This window comes from Lepeophtheirus salmonis, chromosome 1, assembly GCF_016086655.4.
Source record: "Lepeophtheirus salmonis chromosome 1, UVic_Lsal_1.4, whole genome shotgun sequence".
NCBI lineage: Eukaryota > Metazoa > Arthropoda > Copepoda > Siphonostomatoida > Caligidae > Lepeophtheirus > Lepeophtheirus salmonis.
This window is the reverse complement of record NC_052131.2, coordinates 26,512,844-26,525,688: the sequence shown is the minus strand read 5'-3', so window position 1 is coordinate 26,525,688 and position 12,845 is coordinate 26,512,844.

The window sequence follows — 12,845 nt, the reverse complement described above, 5'->3', positions numbered from 1 at the left end:
TCTTGATTATGGTTCAAGAAGGAATGTTGCAAGTCAGCAATAGCAATGACAATAAATAAATATCAAGGTCAAACATTTGAAAAAATTGTTTTATACATATTTACCAAAATCAGTATTTTCACATGGTCAATTATATGTTGCATTTTCAAGAGTGTCAACGGAATGGGTATTTTTGACTATATCTACAACTTATATACAGAAGACAACAAAAGATATTGTATAGAAAGAGGTTTTACTATAGAAAATTTACCTATTAAATAATTATATTTTATAGTAAATCGTTTTAGTTTAAAATTTGAACATAAATAACCTATTTTTCATTGACTATCTTTAAGATATCGTGTTCGTGTTAGTATATATTTAAAATATAATGTTTCATCGTTGTACTATAGAAATTTTTCTTTAAATGTCCCTACTTTTCTCGTCCCTTATCGATCGATAAATTAGTAATTGTAAAATGATCGGATTTTAAGTAAATATTACTTTGATTAAATTCAAATATTAAGTAGTATTACATGCAATTGTTATGTATTTTTTTATTCTTAATGTCATTTCATGGAATTTAATCGAGATTTATTGGACACTTGTACATAATCAGTAATAAAAATATCAAATATGAGCAGCCAAGATTTGATGCAATTTATGACGTCAATAAACCCGCTCTATAAATGTTAATGAAACTTCATTAATTGACATTGGAAAGGGCGGGGTAGCTTTCAAATGTATTGAATACTGTCCTTAATCCACGCATATAATATTTGATGCCAATGATAAACGATAATATTTGAATGATATCAAATTAATAAGCCTACTGAAAACCCTTTACACTTCCAAACTTTTATTTAATGGAGGTTAGTTCCTCAGTAGGGAAGAATTGGCTCACTCAAAATGTTATATTTATAGATGAACTAAAGGTAGTACCTGGCATTGCCTGTATTAATTATACGTCGGCTAAAAGCGGCTCTTGAATCGCTAGAACCAAAACTGACGAAGTTGAACCGTAACAACATTATCTTGCTTATCGGTCTCGGTTCTGGTGCTTTTGTTCCTATATAGAATAAATAAAGAAAATACAATATATGTTATAAAAAATAAATTAGCTTTATTTAATATGACATTTTTCAGAGTTTTTTTATGTAATTGCAGCATTTTCCATTTTTTTAAGTCGTCAGGTCGATAAAGTTGCATCTGAGTTGCCAATAACTAAGAGCTTCATGTGGATCCGTAAAAGTGGTTTTAAGCACCAGAATTTGTAAATAAAACGGGAAAAGGGTGGGGTAGATTCGCTACTAACCTTGTCGGGTCCCTATAATATCATATGTATAACATTTCATAATCCAGGGTTTCCAAAACTTTACTATGCCAAGAACCCCCTGCATCCCTAAATTTTAAGCTGAGGGCCCCTTTATACGAAACATGTGTACTATGTATGTGTAGACTGAAATCAATCCTCCATATTTCTGCTCCCCCCTAGCCTCCCCTCACGGCCCCCACTTTGAGAACTATTGTCATAAGCAACCTTAGTTTTCAGGGCACCTGCTTGAACTTGGGGCACTATGCACTCTGCGTATAAGATAGCTGTTGCCCTATCTGTATCTGATATCATTTCCTGGGCCCGAATTTTCTAGCAACGCCTCTTGTATAAGTGCCTGTGACCAAACTGAGCCTGTATAAAACTGAACCGAGACCAAAGACGGATAAAACTGAAACTGTTGAAATGAAAGAACCGAGACCGGGACTTCAAATTTTGTTTTTATAATATAGAAGATAACTCTGCAAAAAGTCAGGTAACAACTCAATTCATATATCAATTCATTTGTGACCCCTTCTCAATAATGAAATAAAAATTGTAAGAGTTTGAGAAAAAAATAATATGATATGATCACTAATGAGCAAAAGAGTACTTTTGTCTCTATAACAACACACTATTGATACTACATGCAAAGCGCCTGAAGGATTTCATTAATATGACTAAATGGTTATTTCTTAGATCAAAAATATATATATACATAGTATTTACATCAGGGATCACTGTATACAGTGTACTTTTTCTACACACTCAATGCTACATTTTTAAAGAAGTGTAATTTCTTTAAGTGAATTTTGAATATAAAATCATTTAAAAAATATATGTACTAAACTTTTTGGAAATAAAATACAAAAATACATAGTTATTCACAGAAAATTAAATGTTTTGGAAAATATTTAGAAAATAAAATTTTCTAGTAGCAAGCAAAAATTCCTAAATATTTTGGTGGTCCTATTTTTTTAATACCTTAGAAGAAAAGTAATAAATAGATAAATACTAGAAATAAATAATAACAAATAGAAATTGGAATTTTAAATTAAACATTACTTTCCTAATGCTGATTCCAATTCCAGAAAAAACACCCTATCCCGGTTAATTGTCCCATCACTCCTTTCATTCAAATTGTATCAACTCACTGAATACTCAAATGTTATCTCATGTTTAAATGATAAAATGACCTAATTACCGTCATGGATCATCTTTTTAGATTGAAGTAAGCAAGAGTTGATGTGATCATAAATATTCAGGAGTAAAATTTTTATTTGTATATAAGATGACATAAATACAAGTTCTTTTGTGGTAACGCTAAAAAAATTACCCAGGCCCGATGTAGGGTAATGGTCATTTTCATACCGAGTGGTCCATAAAAATCTGAACACTTTGTAATTTAAACTTCATAGAGATATAATCTATTATATAGCTATAGAATTTCACTAAAATTAATACTAGCTCACTTAATCATTAATGTAGCCGCCCTTAACGGCAATGATGGCTACCAGGCGGAGAAAACCTGTCACCTGCTACAGATGTAGTCCTCTCTCATGGCGTCCCAGTTCTGGATCTCAGTAGCTTGGAAGGCCTAAGTGTTTGGATGACGGATACTCTACATGCACCAAAAATATGAGGTTGAGGGTGTTGGTATCTGGGTGTTGTAAGGTGGGTCAAAAGTGTCAAAAAAGAGTTCTAGAGAACTCGAAAGACTCGTATAAAACTCATTCAAAGAAGTCTGGTAACGGAGGAGATGGTTTTCTTTTATTGCTGGTGTCAAAAGTGGCCTCTCCCCTCTTGTAAGTCTCTTTCCACCCACTTTTTTTTATAGTTATCTTGATAGTCTGGTGTGAAACCACAAGACCTCTTGCATGGGTCCGCATGGGCTTGAGGGGATTGGCCAGGGCTGTTTTCTTTAACTCCTCCGGGTCTAATTTGGCCTTTTTTACAGAGCCTTTCTTCCTCTCCAACGTTTTGGATTTGATGACGGTGTAGGCGGTTGACCTGGAGACGGCTAACTGTTTCTAGTGCACGAAAGGAAGGATTAGGTCCCAAGCATCATTTTCTCGACTTGGGAATAAGCTAAAGAGCTCAGGTTTGTTGTGTTTTGTAACTAATTGTTTATGCTTTAATATATCGAAATATGAATTAATTTCAATTACTCAACCTTCATTAATGATTGAATTAGTAAGTCCTTATATTTCTATTTCTATGCCCCCCAATACTATATGATAACTTTCTACTCTAGCCATAATTGAAATTTTAAAAAAAGTTGAAAATCAAACCGATCTAATATATAAATAGGTAATAATGTATTTTTAATAGATATCATCAAGCTGAATGTAATGAAGCAATTATAAATTGCAATCAAATTGTAAACATATCGTCATAAGTAGATTAAATAAGTATATTTTTGTATTTATTCACTCTTTTTTTTGAGAGGTATGTCACAATAGTATCATTGTGTCTATAAATTAGCTTTTGATTTGCCTGTCAATACTCTGAATGCTATCTTTACTGTTACTCGCAACCTTTCTTCGGAACAAAGAAATAAAACAAGGTATAACATCAGGGATTCATCTTTAGCTAATCATCCACAGCTGTTGTAGTAGAGATGTGTCCCATGGAATCGTATCCCAAACTTCAACTACAAAATACGAGTATGCGTGGGTGAAAATATGAAAAAGTATTCGGATTTTTATTTATTAACGGGGGTTTACCCGAATATTTGTGCTATATGTATCCATATTGACTCATTTTTTGATTTTTACTTTTATAATATCATAACCTGTCGAATGCAGACATCATATATATAAAAACTGAGGTTATCTAATGGTAGAAAGAGTCATTACTTGGTCGTAGGCAAGCATATCTTACAAATAAAGCTTGTTAATGCTGCGGTGTGTAGACTCACCCTTTTTTCAAGACTGCCGTTTCCTTAGACATTATCCTGATCCTTCAAATTAGGATTGTAATATGTTCATAAAGCTTTTAATTGTAATTATATACAACATTTGAATGATTTCCCCAAAGGCCTCATTCCCATTATAGTACATATCCGCTTTTAATTGATTGCATTCTGCTTTTATAATCAAATTATTGGTTTCCCCCTTCTTCTTCTCCTTCTATGCACGAGTATATTATTTATTTTATTCATTCTATTCCTCCTTACAATTTTTATTTGTAATTAATTGAACTTTTGTACCATTCTTTTATAAAAGAATACATACGCACAAGGGATTGTCTCTCGGGATTCCTTTGTTTTTTAGTATCGGAAAAATTCGCAAGATTTTTTTTTATATGTTGAAAATAAATTATTTTATGAAATTAACATACAAACAATTTGGAGAAAAAATTAATAAATGGAGAAAATCCCCTTTATTTTTTCTTCACAGACAAATGAAAAGCCAATATTTCATAGGCATATTTGAGTCTATAATTGTGTATTTTTATAGGAATGAGTAGGATGAGTTCAAATACCCAAGAATTTTAGCTATAGTTTAGAATCTTTAATAGATGTAATCAATTTATGTTTGTCTGAATATGGATAAAAAATATGTCAATTTTGTGGCTTATCCAAGGGGTCAATACGAATTATTCGTAAATATAATTTGAAGATAATTTGTAAGTAAGATTCAGGGAGAGCTTTTTGGGAAGTTGATTTATTCATCTTGAGACTGAGAGCTTGTTAAAGCAATAACAATATATGTATTGTTTGTATGGGCTTATTTTAAGTATAGATATGGTGTAACAGATAAATATTATTTATTATATTACAAGGAGCTCTTGTTAACAGAAATATTCCATTTTGGTTTTTGTAAAAGTGGTATTTCCTTCACAATCATTATGTATTTATGTATATCATTTAGTACTCAAGTCCAGATTTCCGTTATTTTTTCATTTCCATTACGTTTAGAACTATTCTACAGAAGAAAATAACGCATTTTATGTTTTTTGAGCCGAATTATGTTTAAATAAGGAATAAAAAGTACATATTTTTTTTCAAAATATGCATATGCAGGTTTTAATTAATGTTTAATTAATACAATTTACAATTTTGAGTACTTTTAGAATTCTGATACCGAAGAAAATACTGCATATCAAGCTTTTTCGGCAGAATCAATTTAAAAATCAAGTATCTACAATAAAAAAAAAATACAATTTAGCTAGACGACATATTTAAAAAAAGAGGAGATAATTATATAGAATTGTATAAAAAACCTTTGTAAAAATGTATGAATGCTTGCCTGCGTTTAGTTCAACTCATATTAAAAAAGAAAAAAATTATGGGAAGTAATTTACGTAAAAAAATTAATGTGACTTTTGATGAAGTTTAGCAACGACCTAAAGTACTCCTTGGCTCATCACATCATATTAAAATTGAATTTTGAGCTGTATTTTTAATATTTTATTCTTGAGGAAGGAACAACTTAATATTGAATAACTGCGTGGGTCGGTATTCATGAGAAATAGGGAGTAACGCTGAGGATAGCTTATGGATGTATCATTTATAACGTTAAAACTAACTTTGTTTGTTTGTCGACGCCTAAAAGCTCTGAAGAATGCCGGAATTTCGGTCAACTCATATTAAAGAATAAAAAATAATGGCAAGTACAATATGTTGAAAAAACGAATGTGACTCGAGATGAGGTTAAGCAATGAGTTGAAGTACTCCATAGCTCATCAAGTCAGATTCGTATTTTTCCTCAAGTTGCTAATATTATTATTTTTACTCCAACGTTTAACTTTACTTTAAATATAACCTCTGATTTAACCATTGAAATCTATAAAGAAGGGAAGCTTCAACTCTCCCATATTATCAGCCATTTATTAGCTTCTAATAGTATTTTTACCTGTTCTGAGGTTGTGATCATTTTAGCCACTCTCAAGAGTCTTCCAAATACTTCAGATTTCAAAGCATTGGAGGGAATAAAAAAATATACTGGCCATTTTGAATGTTCTTCCAGATATTGAAGATAAGACTTCAAAACCAATTATGTTTTTGAAAGAGCAGTCTTTTAATATTTTAACTCCTATTGGCGGTAGCTTCTGTGTGGGAAAATATTTCTAGTACATTTAATAAATACATAGCCCTAGAAGGACTCCTCGCATTACCAACTACGCGTTACATAAAAAGTATGTCGTCATATTTGAATGTAAAAACGGGAACGGAGTCGATATCGTACAAATATCTCCAAACAAGGCTCAGATGATTAAAATGGAACGATAACAAAGGGTCCATTCTCATAGATGAAGTTTATGTAATGCAGCAAACTGAATACTCCAAAGGCGGAATCACGGATTAGGAAAATATGGAGCCTACAAAAACATTACTGTGCTTCTTCATCAATATTATTCCTGTTTCTCAGAGATCCTACGAGCTCATACAGAGACAATTCCCCTCAGTTCTTAAAATGGTATAGGGTTTGAGGTCGTCTCAGTTATAACAGATGGACATTTCTGCAACAAACAATGTTTTAGAATAATGTTAAAGAAATATATGAATTATATCGAAAATCCATATTCCAATGGGAATAGAATTGGAGTTGCAATGTCAGCGAATTTTAATCACAACAAAAGAAATACTTCTACCGATCAAATATGCTCACAAAGTAACGGATAAGATCAAGGATTATTGAGTGAACTTGTATTAAACTAGCTGATAGTTGTTTCCATGACTCAACAATAACCGGACTAAGGGCATTTGGGGGGACTAACTCAATGTAGGAAGTAACTTCTAACTTTTTATACTTAGTGAAAGAATTCTGGTGTAGGATAAATATAAAAAATGATTGAGAGAACTCAGGAAAGTGTGGCTTGAGCAAGAAGACTTTTTTGTAAAAGATGGCCTTGAACTTTTGTAACTAAATATGTCTTTGGGAACTAATTTTAATATACAATGTTTATTTATATTTAAAATTTATGTATGTAATATGGGAAAACCTGCAAAAATGGGATCCTGAGAATGAAATCCTAGTAGGTACCATATGTAGTTCAAGTAAATATAATAAATATTATTTATATAAAGAGATTGTTTTTTTTTGTGTACTTGCGTGACTTTTGATATTAGATGATTTTATATCTTTTTATGGCATTTACAAGTAAAAGCCGTCCTTACTTTTCTTTCATGTTTGTATGTATGTATTTGTTTGGTCGAGGTGGTGTTTGCTTTAGCCCCTTATTATATAGATAATAACTAGGCAAGGATAGAAATAAGGGAGTCTCAAAGGAATCAAGAGTATCAAAATATACATATAAATAAAATCCAAAACAATCCCTTTAGGGAATAGACAAAAAAAAGGAGATGATTTGATTATTTTTCGCCATAGGTTGTTGGCATATATATGTATGTACATAAATATCATGAATGTAGAATAGTTATAGAGCGGAACCGGGTACTATGCAGTTCTGGGATCCAAGGGTTATTGGTTCTTAAATTGTTATCATCTAAATTTCAACTGTTTTGACTCGGTTCCTCAATAAAGCTTGAAGGGCAATTCATATAATGGTGACGTCATCCGGGGAGCCGAAAGTGTGTTTGGTTTATTTACGTTTTTTCTTATTGACTATTTGACAAATTTAATAACTATTTTGTTTTTTAAAAGAACCAAAACTTTTATTTTTAATTTTAGAACTAATTTTTTAAGGGATACAAAAACAAATTTGACTTAATAATAGAGAAAAAAAGTCCCCCAGAAATTGTGAATGTAAGTCTCCGTTTTAAATGAGTAGCTTGCACGTAACTACTTCAGGAATTCATTTATTTGACCTCAAAAATAATAATAAGAGTTTGAGAAAAAAAAGAATGGTTGAATTAATGAAGAGTACTTTAGTCTTTAGGATACTCACAAATTAAAAATAAACATTTCTCTTTCAAATCTATTTCCAATCATTTTGCAACTTCCTTCACCTATCTAGGTTGAAGTTTGGATTTAAATTTAAAATGAGGCTAAACCTTTCCAAGTAACTCGTTATAAGGAATATAATTCAGTTTTCTGTTCATTCAACAGCATACCAGATAGTTTATAGTATGAAAATAGTACCCCAAATGTTTTTTTGAGGGATTTTATTATTTTATAGGACTCCTGCAAAATATCATTGTTAACTCGCAAAGGCATAACAAAGCCTATTAAATTCGAGTTAAGGCAACTGAAAGTATTTTATTCATTCTCAGCGGTATATGTTTTGTATTGCCCCATCAAGTCATAAATTAAAATATATTGGGGGAAAAGGGTCTGACGAACGCCCTTAGTAAAATCCACTGCTATCATTGTTAAGTCCCTATTAGACTAAACAGGAGTTTAGTTTTGATATTGTAAAAAGAATAATGTCCATGATCTGGTTTTTTATAAATCCATATTGTGATCCATCAATTTTTTTGCTTTTAACTTTGTTTATACTATTAGGTACCAGAAAAAAAAAAAGTACAAGCAATTTCACATAACAAGAGGTATTATATTTTGAAGAAATTTAGTCTCCTTTTTTTGTTTGGAAGACAAGAAGATGTGTCCATATGAAGCAAAGTCGACGAAAAACCAATACTTAGAACATTTTTATAAAACAAGATAAAAATTGGAGTGTGATAACAGATATATGCACATATTTTTATATAAAGTTAAAAGATAAAACCCGATGCTGCAGGGGTTTTATTTAATTTTGCAATTTCATCAATAGAATCTATAATTTCTTATTTTGAAAGGTGACCCTTAAACATTTTGTACCTTCATTTGATATTTAGAGTTACTTATCAGACTTGTATCTGAGGTCTTCACACATCTTAATGTATTTTCTCATCATTATATAATTCTTGATGACAGAAGATCTATGTGATAAATAGTGCGTAGGCTCATGAAAGACGAAGCGTAACAATGAGGCCTTGTTTGGGAGTTATTTTTGTAATTTCTAGTTGGATATTGGAGTAGTTCTAGTCTATAGATATACTTTTGCTATATACAAATTGAAATTGGTGGTAATTTCCTTCTTCTCATAGCTGCATGCAGCTGCTCTAATAAAACACCATGACAACTAAGCTACTCTCCTCCCAAACATTCTTCAAATTGTTAGGGTGACGATGTTATTTTTCTGTTTCCCTTATTTTACATACCTGCAGGATATATATATGGTATTAGGGGTTGTTGAATAAAATCTAGGAACGTTATTTTTCATCAAACAAGGAAACCTTTGAAAATTCAGAACATTTCTTATAGGAGGCCTAAAAACAAACAATTTTTGATACAAAAAATAGATTTTGTTTAGATTAAAATGGTCTTAAAAACACTCAAAATTGGCATGAGTCAAATTTAGTTTTTGTTTTTTGATTGTTGATTGAACTAGAGAGGTCAACACTTGAAGGGACATACGGTAAGAAATATATATAGTAGTAAGGAGGTTGTGTGGTGCAATCAACCTTTCTCATAATTTTCATTATGAATAATAAATATATCTATATCTCTTAATTTATTTAGTTTATTTATTTATTTGGAAGGTATCTAGGAGACAGAGTATACACGAAGAACTTGGTTGAGTTTCTTTATAGCAAATATCTAGATACGAGTATTTACTTTTATATTGAAATAGTAAATAACTATTTGACAGTTGGAATAATGAATGCACAGGATAAATATTTGTGAGTTGCAAAAAAAGTAACAAACTCTAATACGTAGATTAAATGCATTTTGATAAATAAATGAGAAGCAATGCAAGAATCCTTCACACTATAAAGGCTTGTGGCAGTCCTAATCATAAGGGACTATGTTTCATTTTTGTTTTAAAATATGAAGAAAAAACCAAAAAACCCTGATTGATGACATCATCATGCAAAATAAAATAACTTCATCTCAATGATTATATACCTACAACTTAACTTATATTGTTTTATGGTTTTATTGATTTTGATAGAGGGGAGAATATTGAGTTTGTCAAGTAATTCAGACAAAATAATGAGGAAAATATATGGTGTATTAACAAGAAATCTATTAATATTCCATAATTGTTTGTTTAATTAGGAATCAAGGTAGTACATACGTAACGGTCAGACAACTTCCATTTTTATATCCACTTTTCCAACAATTCTATGCTGCTCTTAGACATAATAATTACGCGTGATTGGCTGTTACAGAAAAATGACCAAAACAATATTGACATTGTCTGCCATCTGCCTGGCCTCATCGCCTTTATCGAAGAAAACCCAATTTAAAATATGGATTATTTTCTCTTTGCTAGTTTCCATCTTTGACCTACACTCAAAGAATACCGATTCAAATCATCACAAAACTCTCTAAGAAGGTTTGTAAGTACGAAATATTATCTTATACCCATCCCACTTATACAATGCGAGATACACATTACTAAAGCCATCTGTGCGTAGAAAATCATTGATTTCATTTTAGTGCACCTGTTTTATACATATATACTAGTTATTTGGTATCGACTAAGAGACAAACTTTGCCTAAAATCATAAGGAAAATAATATATAAGATAAATCATAAAGAAATCTCGAAGCATACTCACACATATAGATGTTCTTTCTTGAAGAATGAAAGAATAATAATCATTTGAGCTTGTAAGAAGGAGACGAAGTAGTGATACACACCCAGCTAAAGTGGCTTGTTGTCACGTCTCCCTCATATGATGAGTGTCTCAAAATACAGAAGATTATTACAAGGTCCAGGAAATGCTCTACGTAGCAAGGCCCACGAACAGGATTATTCCGCCCAGAATAAAAAGTTACATGTCCACTTTGATTAAAATTATGGACTCTTTCTCACCAGGAGGCACACTACACTACCACATAGTAGTTTTTAAAGATATTCTGCTCAACTATTAATTATTAATAAATATCTTTTTTGTCTGTTTAAATGTCAAAATAGTTTAAAAAATTCTTATTTTAAAGCTAAAAAATTCTATACCTAATAATATTTAATAAATACACCATATCTAAAAATAAAGTCAATGTGTGAAGCCTGGGAATTTTTTTAGTCCATGTGTTATTTATATATATCTATATTTATGAAATAAAAAAGTGAACCATGATTTTAATTTGGTCAAGGATTGTAGTCATTTATTTATAAAAATTTTTGCCATCTTATGGTAAAACCCTTATAATTTAAAAAAAAACTGTAGTATTGAAAATGCATATAATTATGAGTAATTGTGTGATTTATAATAATCATAACTTCATTTATAATGTACTTTGGTAGATTTATTATATTTTCATACAAAAGTGTACGTTCGATAAAATATATTTTTTTATAACAACATAAATCAAAAAAGTTATAACACAAGTTTTCTTAAGCTAAATGATAGCTATTTTGTGATATATTCGGTTGAGTAAAAAGTTCGGACTGTCTTTGCTAGATGTCTTTTGTGAGCTATATCTCACATTAATACATTGTACCACAAAAAAAAAAAAAAAAAAAAAAAAAAAAGCTTAAGGTTGCTTAAAGGTTCAGCGTACATTTAAGAAAAGTTCATTTACAGTTTTGAATTTGGTGAAGGCAGTTATGTGTTACAGTATTCCCAAATGGAAGTTAAAAAGATAGAAAATTTGATACATTCTATATCCCTACGACCAAGGTTAAAAGGCGGAGCAAGCGGCCAAAAAAATTGTACTGCTTATGAACCCAATAAAGTATGGAATGCCTCATCAAAGCAGTGGTTCCAACGATTCTGTTCTGGTAATATGGACCTCGAAGATTTTGCACGCTCTGGTAGGCCAATTATCGAAAATATCGGTAAAATAATGGAAATCGTCTTGTTGAACCGGCATATGAATACCTATTTCATTGCCCAGAACATGAAAATTAACCAGAAAAGCGTTTGGAACTATTTTCATAAGGCTGGTCCTAATATGAAGCTCCATGTTTGGTACCACAGGAGTTGACGCAATAGAACATTTTGGATCAAATTGATGTTTGAAAATATTTGCAGAAACGAAACGTAATCAATCAATTTTTCAAGAGTAAATTTAATTTTTTGAAAATACTATGGATTTTTTGAAATTAAATTTCCAAAAAAATTTAATTTCTCAAATTTTTCTCTCAGAAAAACTTACTTTTTCATTATTTTTTTTTTTCAAAAATTGTTATTTTTCATATTTTTCTTAAAATTCCCCCCCCCCCAACCTAATATAATCCTGTGGACACCCTAATATCACATAGAATCATACGCACTGAGGTCAACAGTTCCATACAAATCTAGTTATTATAATTTTTGAGTCTGAAATCAAACATCTGCACAGAATTAGGGAATTACAGAATTACATCTTGTAACTAAGATAGTACGACTATCCGGAAATTTGATCGTGTCTGATATAAGTACGGAAGATTTTTTCACTTTGATAGTTATTTATAAATTTGTAGTTCGCAGGAATAATTAGATATTCTTTGATATCGAAAATAAATAATTAGATACTTGATGATTGAGACTTTTATAAATATTTGGAGTATGCGTGGTTTGAGTTCAAACTATGTTGAGTTCTTTAAAAGATATTTTGTACGAGTTTGAGAAATTCACACAAAAAATTGTATTTACTTCTGTCGAGTATACC